This window comes from Leuciscus leuciscus (genome assembly GCF_965113295.1).
Source record: "Leuciscus leuciscus genome assembly, chromosome: 18".
Lineage (NCBI taxonomy): Eukaryota > Metazoa > Chordata > Actinopteri > Cypriniformes > Leuciscidae > Leuciscus > Leuciscus leuciscus.
The window spans coordinates 20,969,840-20,980,639 of NC_138742.1; the positions used below are offsets into that span (position 1 = coordinate 20,969,840).

Consider the following 10,800-nt stretch of genomic DNA (forward strand, 5'->3'; position numbering starts at 1 on the left):
GTAAAGCGTTCATTAAAGAGACAGTGAGTTTGTCTCCTTGTCTCGACTATCCCGTCCCTCTGTAATTCCACTCCGCCCGCGCACTGAACATGCTGATGATGCCTCGCTATTGGCAAAATCATGAACTATCGCGAGAAGTCGCTGTTGTCCACTAGAAGCGATGATCTGTTGAAAGTGACCTGCAATTTTGGAGTTAACTCGTAGTATTTATCTTCTATAACGGATTTGTTCTCTAGGACTCCAGCATTTAGGACTCCACCAGTGCTAAAGGTTAATGTAACTATGATTGCTCATTATAGCAGGGTTCTACATATAAAAATCCAATTCATTTTCTCCATAGTGACATTGATTTTTAAAAATGACGTAAAAACCTTTCAATACTGACCTACATTGAGCTCTGAGGTGACTCACAGGCCAATGTCATTTTAGCTTCATAAAAAATTGCTTTTAATAGGCTAGCCGAATGCCTTATGAAGAACTAGAATTTGTTCAAAGGTTTATACCTAAAAGAAGTTAAGTACATATTGTATAGGCCCATATGTGTATATATATATACGGTATGTATATATATATATATATATATATATATATATATATATATATATATATATATATATATATATATATATATATACATGCATACATGCATACATACATACATACATACATACATACAGACTCTTTCCAAAAAATTTGAATATCATGGAAAAGTTTATTTATTTCCATAATTCCATTCAAAACGTTAAACTTCCATAGATTATAGATTCAGGGCCCACAACTTAAACGATTTCAAGTAGCCTATTTAGTTGTTTATTTGTACATAATTTGGGCTTCCAGATCATAAAACCCATGAAAACAGGATTTCAAAAATTTGGAATATTACATGAAATCACACAGTAATTACACAGTAATACCATGGTCATTGAACCAGGTTTTGGTTATTTTGGCAGTGTGGGCAGGTGCAAATCCTGCTGGAAAATGAAGTCAGCATCTCCATAAAGCTTGTCTGCTGAAGGAAGCACGAAGTGCTCTGAAAATGTCCTGGTAGACGGCTGCGTTGAGTGGACAGCACAGTGGACCAACACCAGCCGATGACATGGCTCCCCAAACCAACACAGACTGTGGAAACTTCACACTGGACTTCAAGCATCTTGGATTGTGTGCCTCTCCATTCTTCCTCCAGACTCTGGGACCTTAGTTTCCAAATGAGATGCAAAATTTGCTCTCTTCAGAAAAGAGGACTTTGGTCCACTGTCCTTTATTAAATCCAGAGTCAACGCAGCCGTCTACCAGGACATTTTCAGAGCACTTCATGCTTCCTTCATTTTCCAGCAGGATTTGCACCTGCCCACACTGCCAAAAAAACCAAAACCTGGTTTAATGACTATGGTATTACTGTGTAATTACTGTGTGATTTCATTTAATATAAAAAATTTTTTTCTATAGAAGTTTAACGTTTTGAATGGAATTATGGAAATAAATAAACTTTTCCATGATATTCAAATTTTTTGGAAAGGGTCTGTATGTATGTGTATATATATATATATATATATATATATATATATATAATTTATTTGAACATAAGTTCAAAGGTTTATGTTGTACCATTAATTAATTAGTGGTGTTGTTAAGACTGCCAAAATATTCATATTATGATCTTATTCTGAGTGTTCATGAAGTAATGGATTGATTTTAGGGTGATTAAAATATATATACACATTTTCAGGCTTTCATTTTATACAGGCCTCTGCAAGCATATCTGGTAAATGTTGATACTCTCCAGTGGCATCTGAAGAATGTGGACACTAGAGCTTGCATTACTCTGATCAAACACTGACCCTTTCACACATTGATTATTTGATGACTTCTTCCAGGAAATGCCCAGTCCACTTATTTTATACTCCTGACTGACTGCAAACAAGATTGTTCCGCTGTGATTTCTGAAAAGGTTGATCAGAGTAACAGTGGATATTTGTCACTCACACTGTATGAGTGAATGATTCAGTTGTTTTCCTCAGTGAAGTTAATGGCCTGTTGATGTTTTTCAATCTCAGACAGACTGTACCTGAGACTATTACTTCTATCTTTTCTCAAAGAAAACTACGGTTTGCATTATGCATATAGTCCAGAGACTCAATGAAACAATGAAAATCCCTATGTAAACTTGTGTAAATGAGAAACGTTGGCATGTGCCCACAGCTCAAGTGTAGTGATGATACGCTGTGTGTGTGTGTGTGTGTGTGTGTGTGTGTGTGTGTGTGTGTGTGTGTGTGTGTGTGAGGGATTCACTTGTGTGATGTGTTTCTGCAGTTGTGCTTAATAAGGTGGTGCCCCAAAATAGATCAGGAGAGAGAGAACTCCCTCAACCCACACACACACACACCAGCGGTCTGATAAAGACCACCGGGATCTCTGACAAACTGCATACGCACCGCTTTTCCACTCTATTCGGATTGTGTTTCCCTCTGGACACTCTTCCAGCTGCCTTTGCATGTGGTTCCCTGATAAACAACTGCATATCAACTTTAAAATCATGTCAGGGTCACAAAAAAAAAAAAATATATATATATAATTTGGGCAGTTGCGGCCTATTGTTTAGAGAGTCAGACTGGTAACCCAAAGGTTGCAGGTTCGCAAGGAAATAACTGAGATGCCCTTGAGTAAGGTACCTAACCCCCAATCACTCCCTGGGTGCCACAGCAAAGATGGCTGCCCACTGCTTTGGATGTGTGTGTGTCCACGGTGTGTTTGTTCACTACTCACTGCTCCTACTTGGATGGGCTAAATGCAGAGGATCAATTCGGGTTACTTTCACATGTCACACACTAATATGATGACTCCATTGCTATACAGAAACATTATTGTGTGGCTTAGTTTGTTGTGTTGGTTCAAAGGTTTATATTATGCCAAAAAAAAAAAAATGAATTCCTGACTTTTGTTATTAAAAAAATGATATACTACTTGGAGGTGGTTGGTTTGGTTCAACTCTTTAATAAGGAATTGACTAATTGAATAAATATAAAATCAATCTCTTATTATGACCGCCGCTAGCGTAGCTAGCGAAAGCGGTCATATAGGGATTGTCAAAGTTTTTTTTTTTTTTTTTTTTTTGTCACCTTACTGAATTTTTCGTCAACGATACCAGGGACACCGAAGCACCGGGGAACATGAAATTTGGTGGGCATGTAGCCCCACTAGACTTCTTAGGAAAAATTTCGTTTGGTCCCCGGGGGCCACTCCCCCCCCGCGCTGGGCCCCCCCAAACCCCAAAAAATGCAGTTTTTCCTAAATAACTACCTGAACCGTGGCACCGAGGATGAAGAAATTTTTGTGGTATGTTGGTCTACTAGACTTTTACGGAAAAATTTCGTTTGGTCCCCGGGGGCCACTTCCCCCCCCCCCCCCCGCGCTGGGGCCCCCGTAAATTTTTCGTCAACCATACCAGGGACACCGAAACACCGGGGAACATGAAATTTGGTGGGCATGTAGCCCCACTAGACTTCTAAGGAAAAATTTCGTTTGGTCCCCGGGGGCCACTCCCCCCCTGCGCTGGGCCCCCCCAAACCCAAAAAAATTCTGTTTTTCCTAAATAACTACCTGAACCGTGGCACCGAGGATGAAGAAATTTTTATGGTATGTTGGTCTACTAGACTTTTACGGAAAAATTTCGTTTGGTCCCCGGGGGCCACTTCCCCCCCCCCGCGCTGGGGCCCCCGTAAATTTTTCGTCAACGATACCAGGGACACCGAAGCACCGGGGAACATGAAATTTGGTGGGCATGTAGCCCCACTAGACTTCTACGGAAAAATTTCGTTTGGTCCCCGGGGGCCACTCCCCCCCCGCGCTGGGCCCCCCCAAACCCCCAAAAATTCAGTTTTTCCTAAATAACTACCTGAACCGTGGCACCAAGGATGAAGACATTTTTATGGTATGTTGCTCTTAAGGGCCCACATCAACCTAGCCCATAATCACTCATTTGTGATTTGCGCCCCTCCCATAAAAAATGAAAATGCAATATTATTCTGCTTTAATCGCCCCTATCTTCAGTGGAGATGTTCAGAACTGCACCATATTTCATGTGTATGATTAACTTGACAACCTCTGGGGGTATCCTCTGCTAAGTTTTGTAGAATTTCATCCATGGGGGGGTATAAAATAAATTCATTTATGTGCACATTTAGTGACTGTACACTCATCGGCCTGTAGATGGTGCTGTTGAGCGAAGGGTTTCTGGTTTAGGATGATACTGTCACACACACACATGCAGGAATACAAACAAACGCAAGCATGCACACACACTGACATCCACACGCACAGACACACACCCATACACACACATACAAATCCACATGCACAGACACACACACACAAACACACACGCGCACACATGTACGCACACATACATACACGCACAGACACACACACACACACACAGACACACACATACACAAACACACACACATACACACACACACACACACACAGACATGCACATACTATTACTTTTTTTAGGTATATACATAAACACGCAATACAGCCAAATTACTCCACGTCATTTATTTTTGTGGAAAGCCAGTGCAGGCCTGAGCGGCGGTCATATTTTGTACCGCGATGCGGTACATCTAGTTGACAGGTACTTTTGTGGTTTTATCAGATTACTTGCATTCTGCATAACCTGCTATAGACCTTACATATTTTTTGATTACTTAAAATATGCATTTATATTAAACATAATTGTATTTTATTAATTTTACTATCTTGTGGACGCAATTGCGACGCAAAGAATCGTGATTTTCCTGAAAACTTAAAGAAAAAAATTTGATGACTAACTTGTAAGACCCAGATTTACTGCTCAGAACAGCCAAGGGACTCTAAATCTACAAAACACTGCAAACAGTCAGTGAAGCCTGAGGATGTTAACGGCATTTCAAACTTGTGCACAGGATTATTTGTGTAATTTGAGTTATTTTACCTGGTAAACATCATATACATATCTGGTGCAGCTTCCTTTTTGCTCACGCTTATGTTTTTCAAATGACAAACATCTTACATTTAAAAGTGTATGTGAACTAATGAGCAGAACTGTATTTGAAGGTAGCTGCTCTTCCAAAGGGGGCGTGTGTGTGCATGTGTGTGCATGTGTGTCTGTGTGTGTATTTGGCTTAGAGGTACTGTATATGTACTAGGATGATGGAAATCAATCGAAGACTTATCTATACCTTCCTGCCTCCCTGCTTGTGTTTGATGAGGTTTCTGAGGTCCATTATGTGTTGGTGGTGATTTGCTCCCTCTGCTTTATCTGCTGAAGTGCTAGCTAATATGATTACAGAGCATTCACTAAAGCACCGTTTGCCTGTCTCAGCTCTTCACACACACAACCATTTAATCAGTCCCCTGTGACCAGAGAGAGAGAGAGAGAGAGAGAGAGAGATGGATGGATGGTGGCAGTGAAGGTCTCTGAATTTGACACATCTTTGAGTTTGCCTTTTTTTTCTTCTTCTTTTTAGCCTAAACAGTAGAGGACAATAATGGAAAACGGTTATTGTTTATCCCAGTGAAGTCAGATGGTGTAAAGCAAACTTTCCAACCACAGAATCCCGTCAAGATGCATAATGGTACAGTGTTTAATGTTGTTTTTTTAATAGTAAATTAAATGCAATACGGAAACTGTGATGTTTATTAATAACTGCTTGAAAATGGTTGCCTTTATTTCTTTTCATTTGGATTGTTACTTATAGTTACAGTCAACTTATATCAAAATAACCATTAGTAAAAATAAAAGGAAATCATACTATGAAATGGGATTTCTAGGTTCAACATTTGGTATATTTGCATTTTACACAAAAATAAATTGGTTGTTTACACCAACAATAGGCTATATAATAGTATATAATATATGCCTTAATAATATATAATAATGCGCATTTCAGTTTTATATTCAGAATGTTTCAAAGCTAAGTTACTTTTTCTTTTTCTTTTTTCTTTTCTTAGAATCAAAATAAACAAACTAAATGTTAAAATCGTGATGTGGGAAATGTTTACATGGGAATGTTTACAAAAAGATCCTTAACTGAACTTTACAAGATGTGGCATTATTATCGCATGGAAATATGAAACGTTTCTCCCTTCCTTGCAGTTCACTATAAACTTTCTTTGAATGAATGACAAATATTGTGTTTCCTGTGGGGACGACATATTTTACTGCACACGAGATGTTCAATGTCATCTAATTCCTAACTGTGTCATTTTCACAGAGTGAAGGATGGCGTATCCTGCGGAACCTGTGACTGCACGAGCACTGCTGCGGGAAATACTATGACATTGCGCCACCTAGTGGATCAAGAAAGAAGCGGTTGCTTGATATTGTATATCTGATATCATATTACTGAAGCAAATAGAGCTAATGATGCAGGGGCGTGGCTGCGACTGAAATGAGTTGGGATAAAGCTATCAAACTATGAGAAATAATTTCCTATGTTTTAAACTGACACATTATTGAGTCAGGAATAAGTAATTATAAGTATTTGTTCATTTTGTTCTGTTTGCCTTTTTTTATTTAATTAAATGAAGTAAAGAGTTGTTAGGCCTGATTGAAACAACATTGCAGAACAAGAATGCGAAAGTAAACGTTTTTTTTTTTTTTTTTTTTTAATATGACTTTTTAAGGTGTTCATGGAAAACGTTACAAGTTCATGACAGACTGCTTGAAAGGTGAATAAACTGATTCACTCATAAGCGTGTGAATGACCAGAGAATTACCTGCTCTGTGACATTAATTCAAGCCGTAAATAATATTGTAATTTGTTTTCAATATGAGGCAACCTACACTGTAAATGTTTTTTTGTTATTTCAATTTTTTTTTCTTTCGTTCAAATAAACGTAGATAATTCATGTGGTTCAGATAACATTATATTTTGAGTTTCTGTTGATTAAACCAATCATTCACTAACTTTTTTATTTAAACGAACTCAAAATTTGAAGTCAACCAGGTTACTTTTTTAAGTTAATCCAACAATATATTTTTTTTAATTGTAAGTAACTGCAGAGCCTATAGTGTCTGTAGCCTATTTCTGAAAAGCTCTTTTTACTAAAGCCATATTTATTCAGGCTATTTTGTTAATTTAGAAATACTTCAGCGTTCAAACCACACGATGACGAGTAATTTCCACCTTTTCCACAAGACATTTGGGCTAAATTGTTTCAGCTTTGATTCATGTTGTAGTGAAAATATAATTATGATAAATCTGACTCTTTGTAAACACCCTTCTGCAAATCCATGATGATCAGAATGTAACACTATCCGCAGATGCATGTTCGTATCAATGTGTTTTTGTGAGGTGATTTGACATGTTTGGTTCAGTTTATTAAGAATTTTGTCTTGTCCAAAACTTGTCCAGTGACAGCACAATGCCATTTCATTATTAGTCAGCACTATTAGGTTTTGTGTGGTTATTTATCTGTCTCTTGAATGATATATGACTGTGCAGGGTCCAAATCTTAACAAATATCACACGTGTACAGACCTGCATTTGTACAGCTTTAGCATCATTTTTGAATAAGGCGTGTGTGTGTGTGTGTGTGTGTGTGTGTGTGTGTGTGAGAGAGAGAGAGAGAGAGAGAGAGTGAGAGATAAGAAATGTGAACCCTCAGCAGAATGACTCAGGTAAGCCAACTCAGGCCCAGTGACACTTGCGTAACTCCTCCATGCTACAAGTCAAGAGAACTCTACCTCTGTCTCTCTCACGCTCTCAGTGAAAACACATCAATGAGTTACATGGGGAGTGTGAATGGCATTTATAACAGATACATATATAAACCTTTTCATTTCAGTTAAAGATGTCTCTCTCTCTCTCTCTCTCTCTCTCTCTCTCTCTCTCTCTCTCTCTCTCTCTCTCTCTCTCTCTCTCTCTCTCTCTCTCTCTCTCTCTCTCTCTCTCTCTCTCTCTCTCTCTCTCTCTCTCTCTCTCTCTCTCTCTCTCTCTCTCTGAGTCATGGATGGGAAAGTAAACAGACGAGAGGATATTTAAAGCACCAGTGGGGAAGGACACCATTCAAGCTCCATTCAATGCAAATTCACTTCTCTCTGTCAATGAGTCACTATTGTCACATTAATTAACCAGAAGAACTGAGAAAACATGGAGTGAACTTTGACATTTTGTCTTTTGTAGTTAGACGTTTACATACAATTTATTTTTGTAATGAAATGTCTATCAATAAATAGACTAAAAATCATTTTTGTAAAGTATTTATACACTACAGGTTTTTGTTTTTAGATATTAGATTTATTTTTATTTTTTTAATGAAGTCTCTTATGCTTACCAAAGCTGTATTTATTTGATCAAAAATACAGTGAAAACAGTAATATTGTAAAATTCTATACATTTTTTAAAAATGGAATTTGAATATATTTTAAAATGTATTTATTCCTGCATCCAGCCGAATTTACAGCATCATTACTCCCTCAGAAATCATTCGAATATGATGATTTGATGTTCAAGAAACATTACTTATCATTATAAATGTCAAAATAAGTTTTGCTATTTAATATTGTTGTGGAAACCATGATACATTTTTTTTTCAGGATTCTTTGATGAATAGGAAGTTCAAAAGACAGCATTTATTTAAAATAGAAATCTTTTGTGACTGTCTTTATTGCCAATTTATCAATTGAATGTAATGCTGAATAAAAGTATTAATTAAAAAAATCTTACTGACCCCAATCATTTATCCCATACATGTCTGTGACTCTTTACATGCTTTTCCTGATTCATTTTCCTTCCAATCTCAGGACGACACATTCGTTTTGTATACATTCCCGTACATCATGGTTAACAGATAAAACATCTGATGAAGATAACACTATCACAAGTGTGATTTATCAAGTCAGTCAGCTGTCAGTCGTAGTAATGGTTTCATTCACTGAGGGAGGCAGTGAAGAGTAAAGCTGAAAATGATCAGATCTGGCATGTTGGTTTAGAAATCTGATCATTTTGGTAGTTTGGAGCAGTTCAGCGGTTCACTTTTATACATGTATGTAGTTTATGCTTACATTCTTTTCTCTGTTGTATCTGGAGAGTTTCTGACCATAGGGTCTCTGACCGTAGTGTTGATATCCTACAGACTTCCTTCGTGGGATTCCTGTTTTCAGCTTGAGAGCGGAGATCACACACACACACACACACTCCAGGCCAAAGAGAAAAAAAGGGCCAAGTCAAAAATATTTAGTGGTCTTTTAATGGTCTTAACCATGTTAGTCACAAATGACTGGTGAGGAAGTTTTGCAGAAGAACAAGAATTGCAGAAATACTGTAAAGTAACTTAGCACAGAATAGTCTTCCCCTTTGTTTTCTTTAAATGTTTAAACCGTGTGGGTAAACTTGCAGACAGCTTTTTACAGTGTTGTTCCACTCAATGTTAATGGCTTCAAACAGTTCATGAGTAGTTCAAAAAATGAGTTGTCTTTGTAATTTGTGCAGGAGTATTGTCTTGTTGAAAAATAACATCTGATCATTCCTCTTTAGATAACAACTTTTCATTTGTGGGAAGCAAGCCATTCTGCAATATTCTCCTGTACTCCAAAGCATTAAATTACTTTTCACCATCACCAATACAGCAGCTAAAAAGACTCCTCACACAATGACACAGTCTCTTCCTCCACGCTTCACTGAGTTAGAGATGCATTTATTATTATATTTCTCATCAGATATTTATATACACAGCTCTGGAGCATCACCATGCAACTCGTGTTTCACTCGTGTCTGTACCTCGTCATGTTTTTCCTCAGTTTGTGGTCTCTGACTGGACTCAGGTATTCTGCTGTCGTGTAATGTCTTTTAAAGGCCAAATAACATTGTAGTTTACTTAATAAGCTAGGTAATTTTCTTTTCGCTGTCATATAGTGCGATAGGTTCTATGACTAATTGGAATATTTTGAGCCAGATTCTAATTGGTATTTCAAATTGGATATATTTTTTAATGGCATAGAAAGCCTTTCTTGCTTTCTCTTTCAGTTCTTCCACGGCCAAGTTGAGGTTTCCATTCGCACTGAATTTCAAACTAAGGTATGTGTAGTTTGTGGCATGATCAATTTTGATCATACTAAGGGTGAAATTAACATCTGGGTCTTTTCTTTAGTTTGAGTTGGGTTATGGTCTGACAGAGCTGATGAAGGATGTCCAGGTTCTGCTGTAGACTCTCTTCTGTTGGAGACAGCAGGACCAGAACATCTGCGAACAGGGGGAACTTTATGTATAGTGTACGGCCAGGTGCTGTTGATTGTTTTAGGAGTTTCACCAATTCTATATATACACTCACCTAAAGGATTATTAGGAACACCTGTTCAATTTCTCATTAATGCAATTATCTAATCAACCAATCACATGGCAGTTGCTTCAATGCATTTAGGGATGTGGTCCTGGTCAAGACAATCTCCTGAACTCCAAACTGAATGTCAGAATGGGAAAGAAAGGTGATTTAAGCAATTTTGAGCGTGGCATGGTTGTTGGTGCCAGACGGGCCGGTCTGAGTATTTCACAATCTGCTCAGTTACTGGGATTTTCACGCACAACCATTTCTAGGGTTTACAAAGAATGGTGTGAAAAAGGGAAAAACATCCAGTATGCGGCAGTCCTGTGGGCGAAAATGCCTTGTTGATGCTAAAGGTCAGAGGAGAATGGGCCGACTGATTCAAGCTGATAGAAGAGCAACTTTGACTGAAATAACCACTCGTTACAACCGAGGTATGCAGCAAAGCATTTGTGAAGCCACAACACGCACAACCTTGAGGCGGATGGGCTACAA

The 10,800-nt window shown here is 38.0% G+C and overlaps 1 long non-coding RNA gene across 1 annotated transcript; it reads left to right on the forward strand.

The window, feature by feature from the left end:
* Positions 1-5,392: 5,392 nt before the first annotated feature.
* Positions 5,393-6,632, forward strand: LOC309480015. The gene is made up of 2 exons (XR_014199505.1): positions 5,393-5,615; positions 6,255-6,632. It is a non-coding gene; the product is annotated as an uncharacterized lncRNA (long non-coding RNA).
* Positions 6,633-10,800: the final 4,168 nt, after the last annotated feature.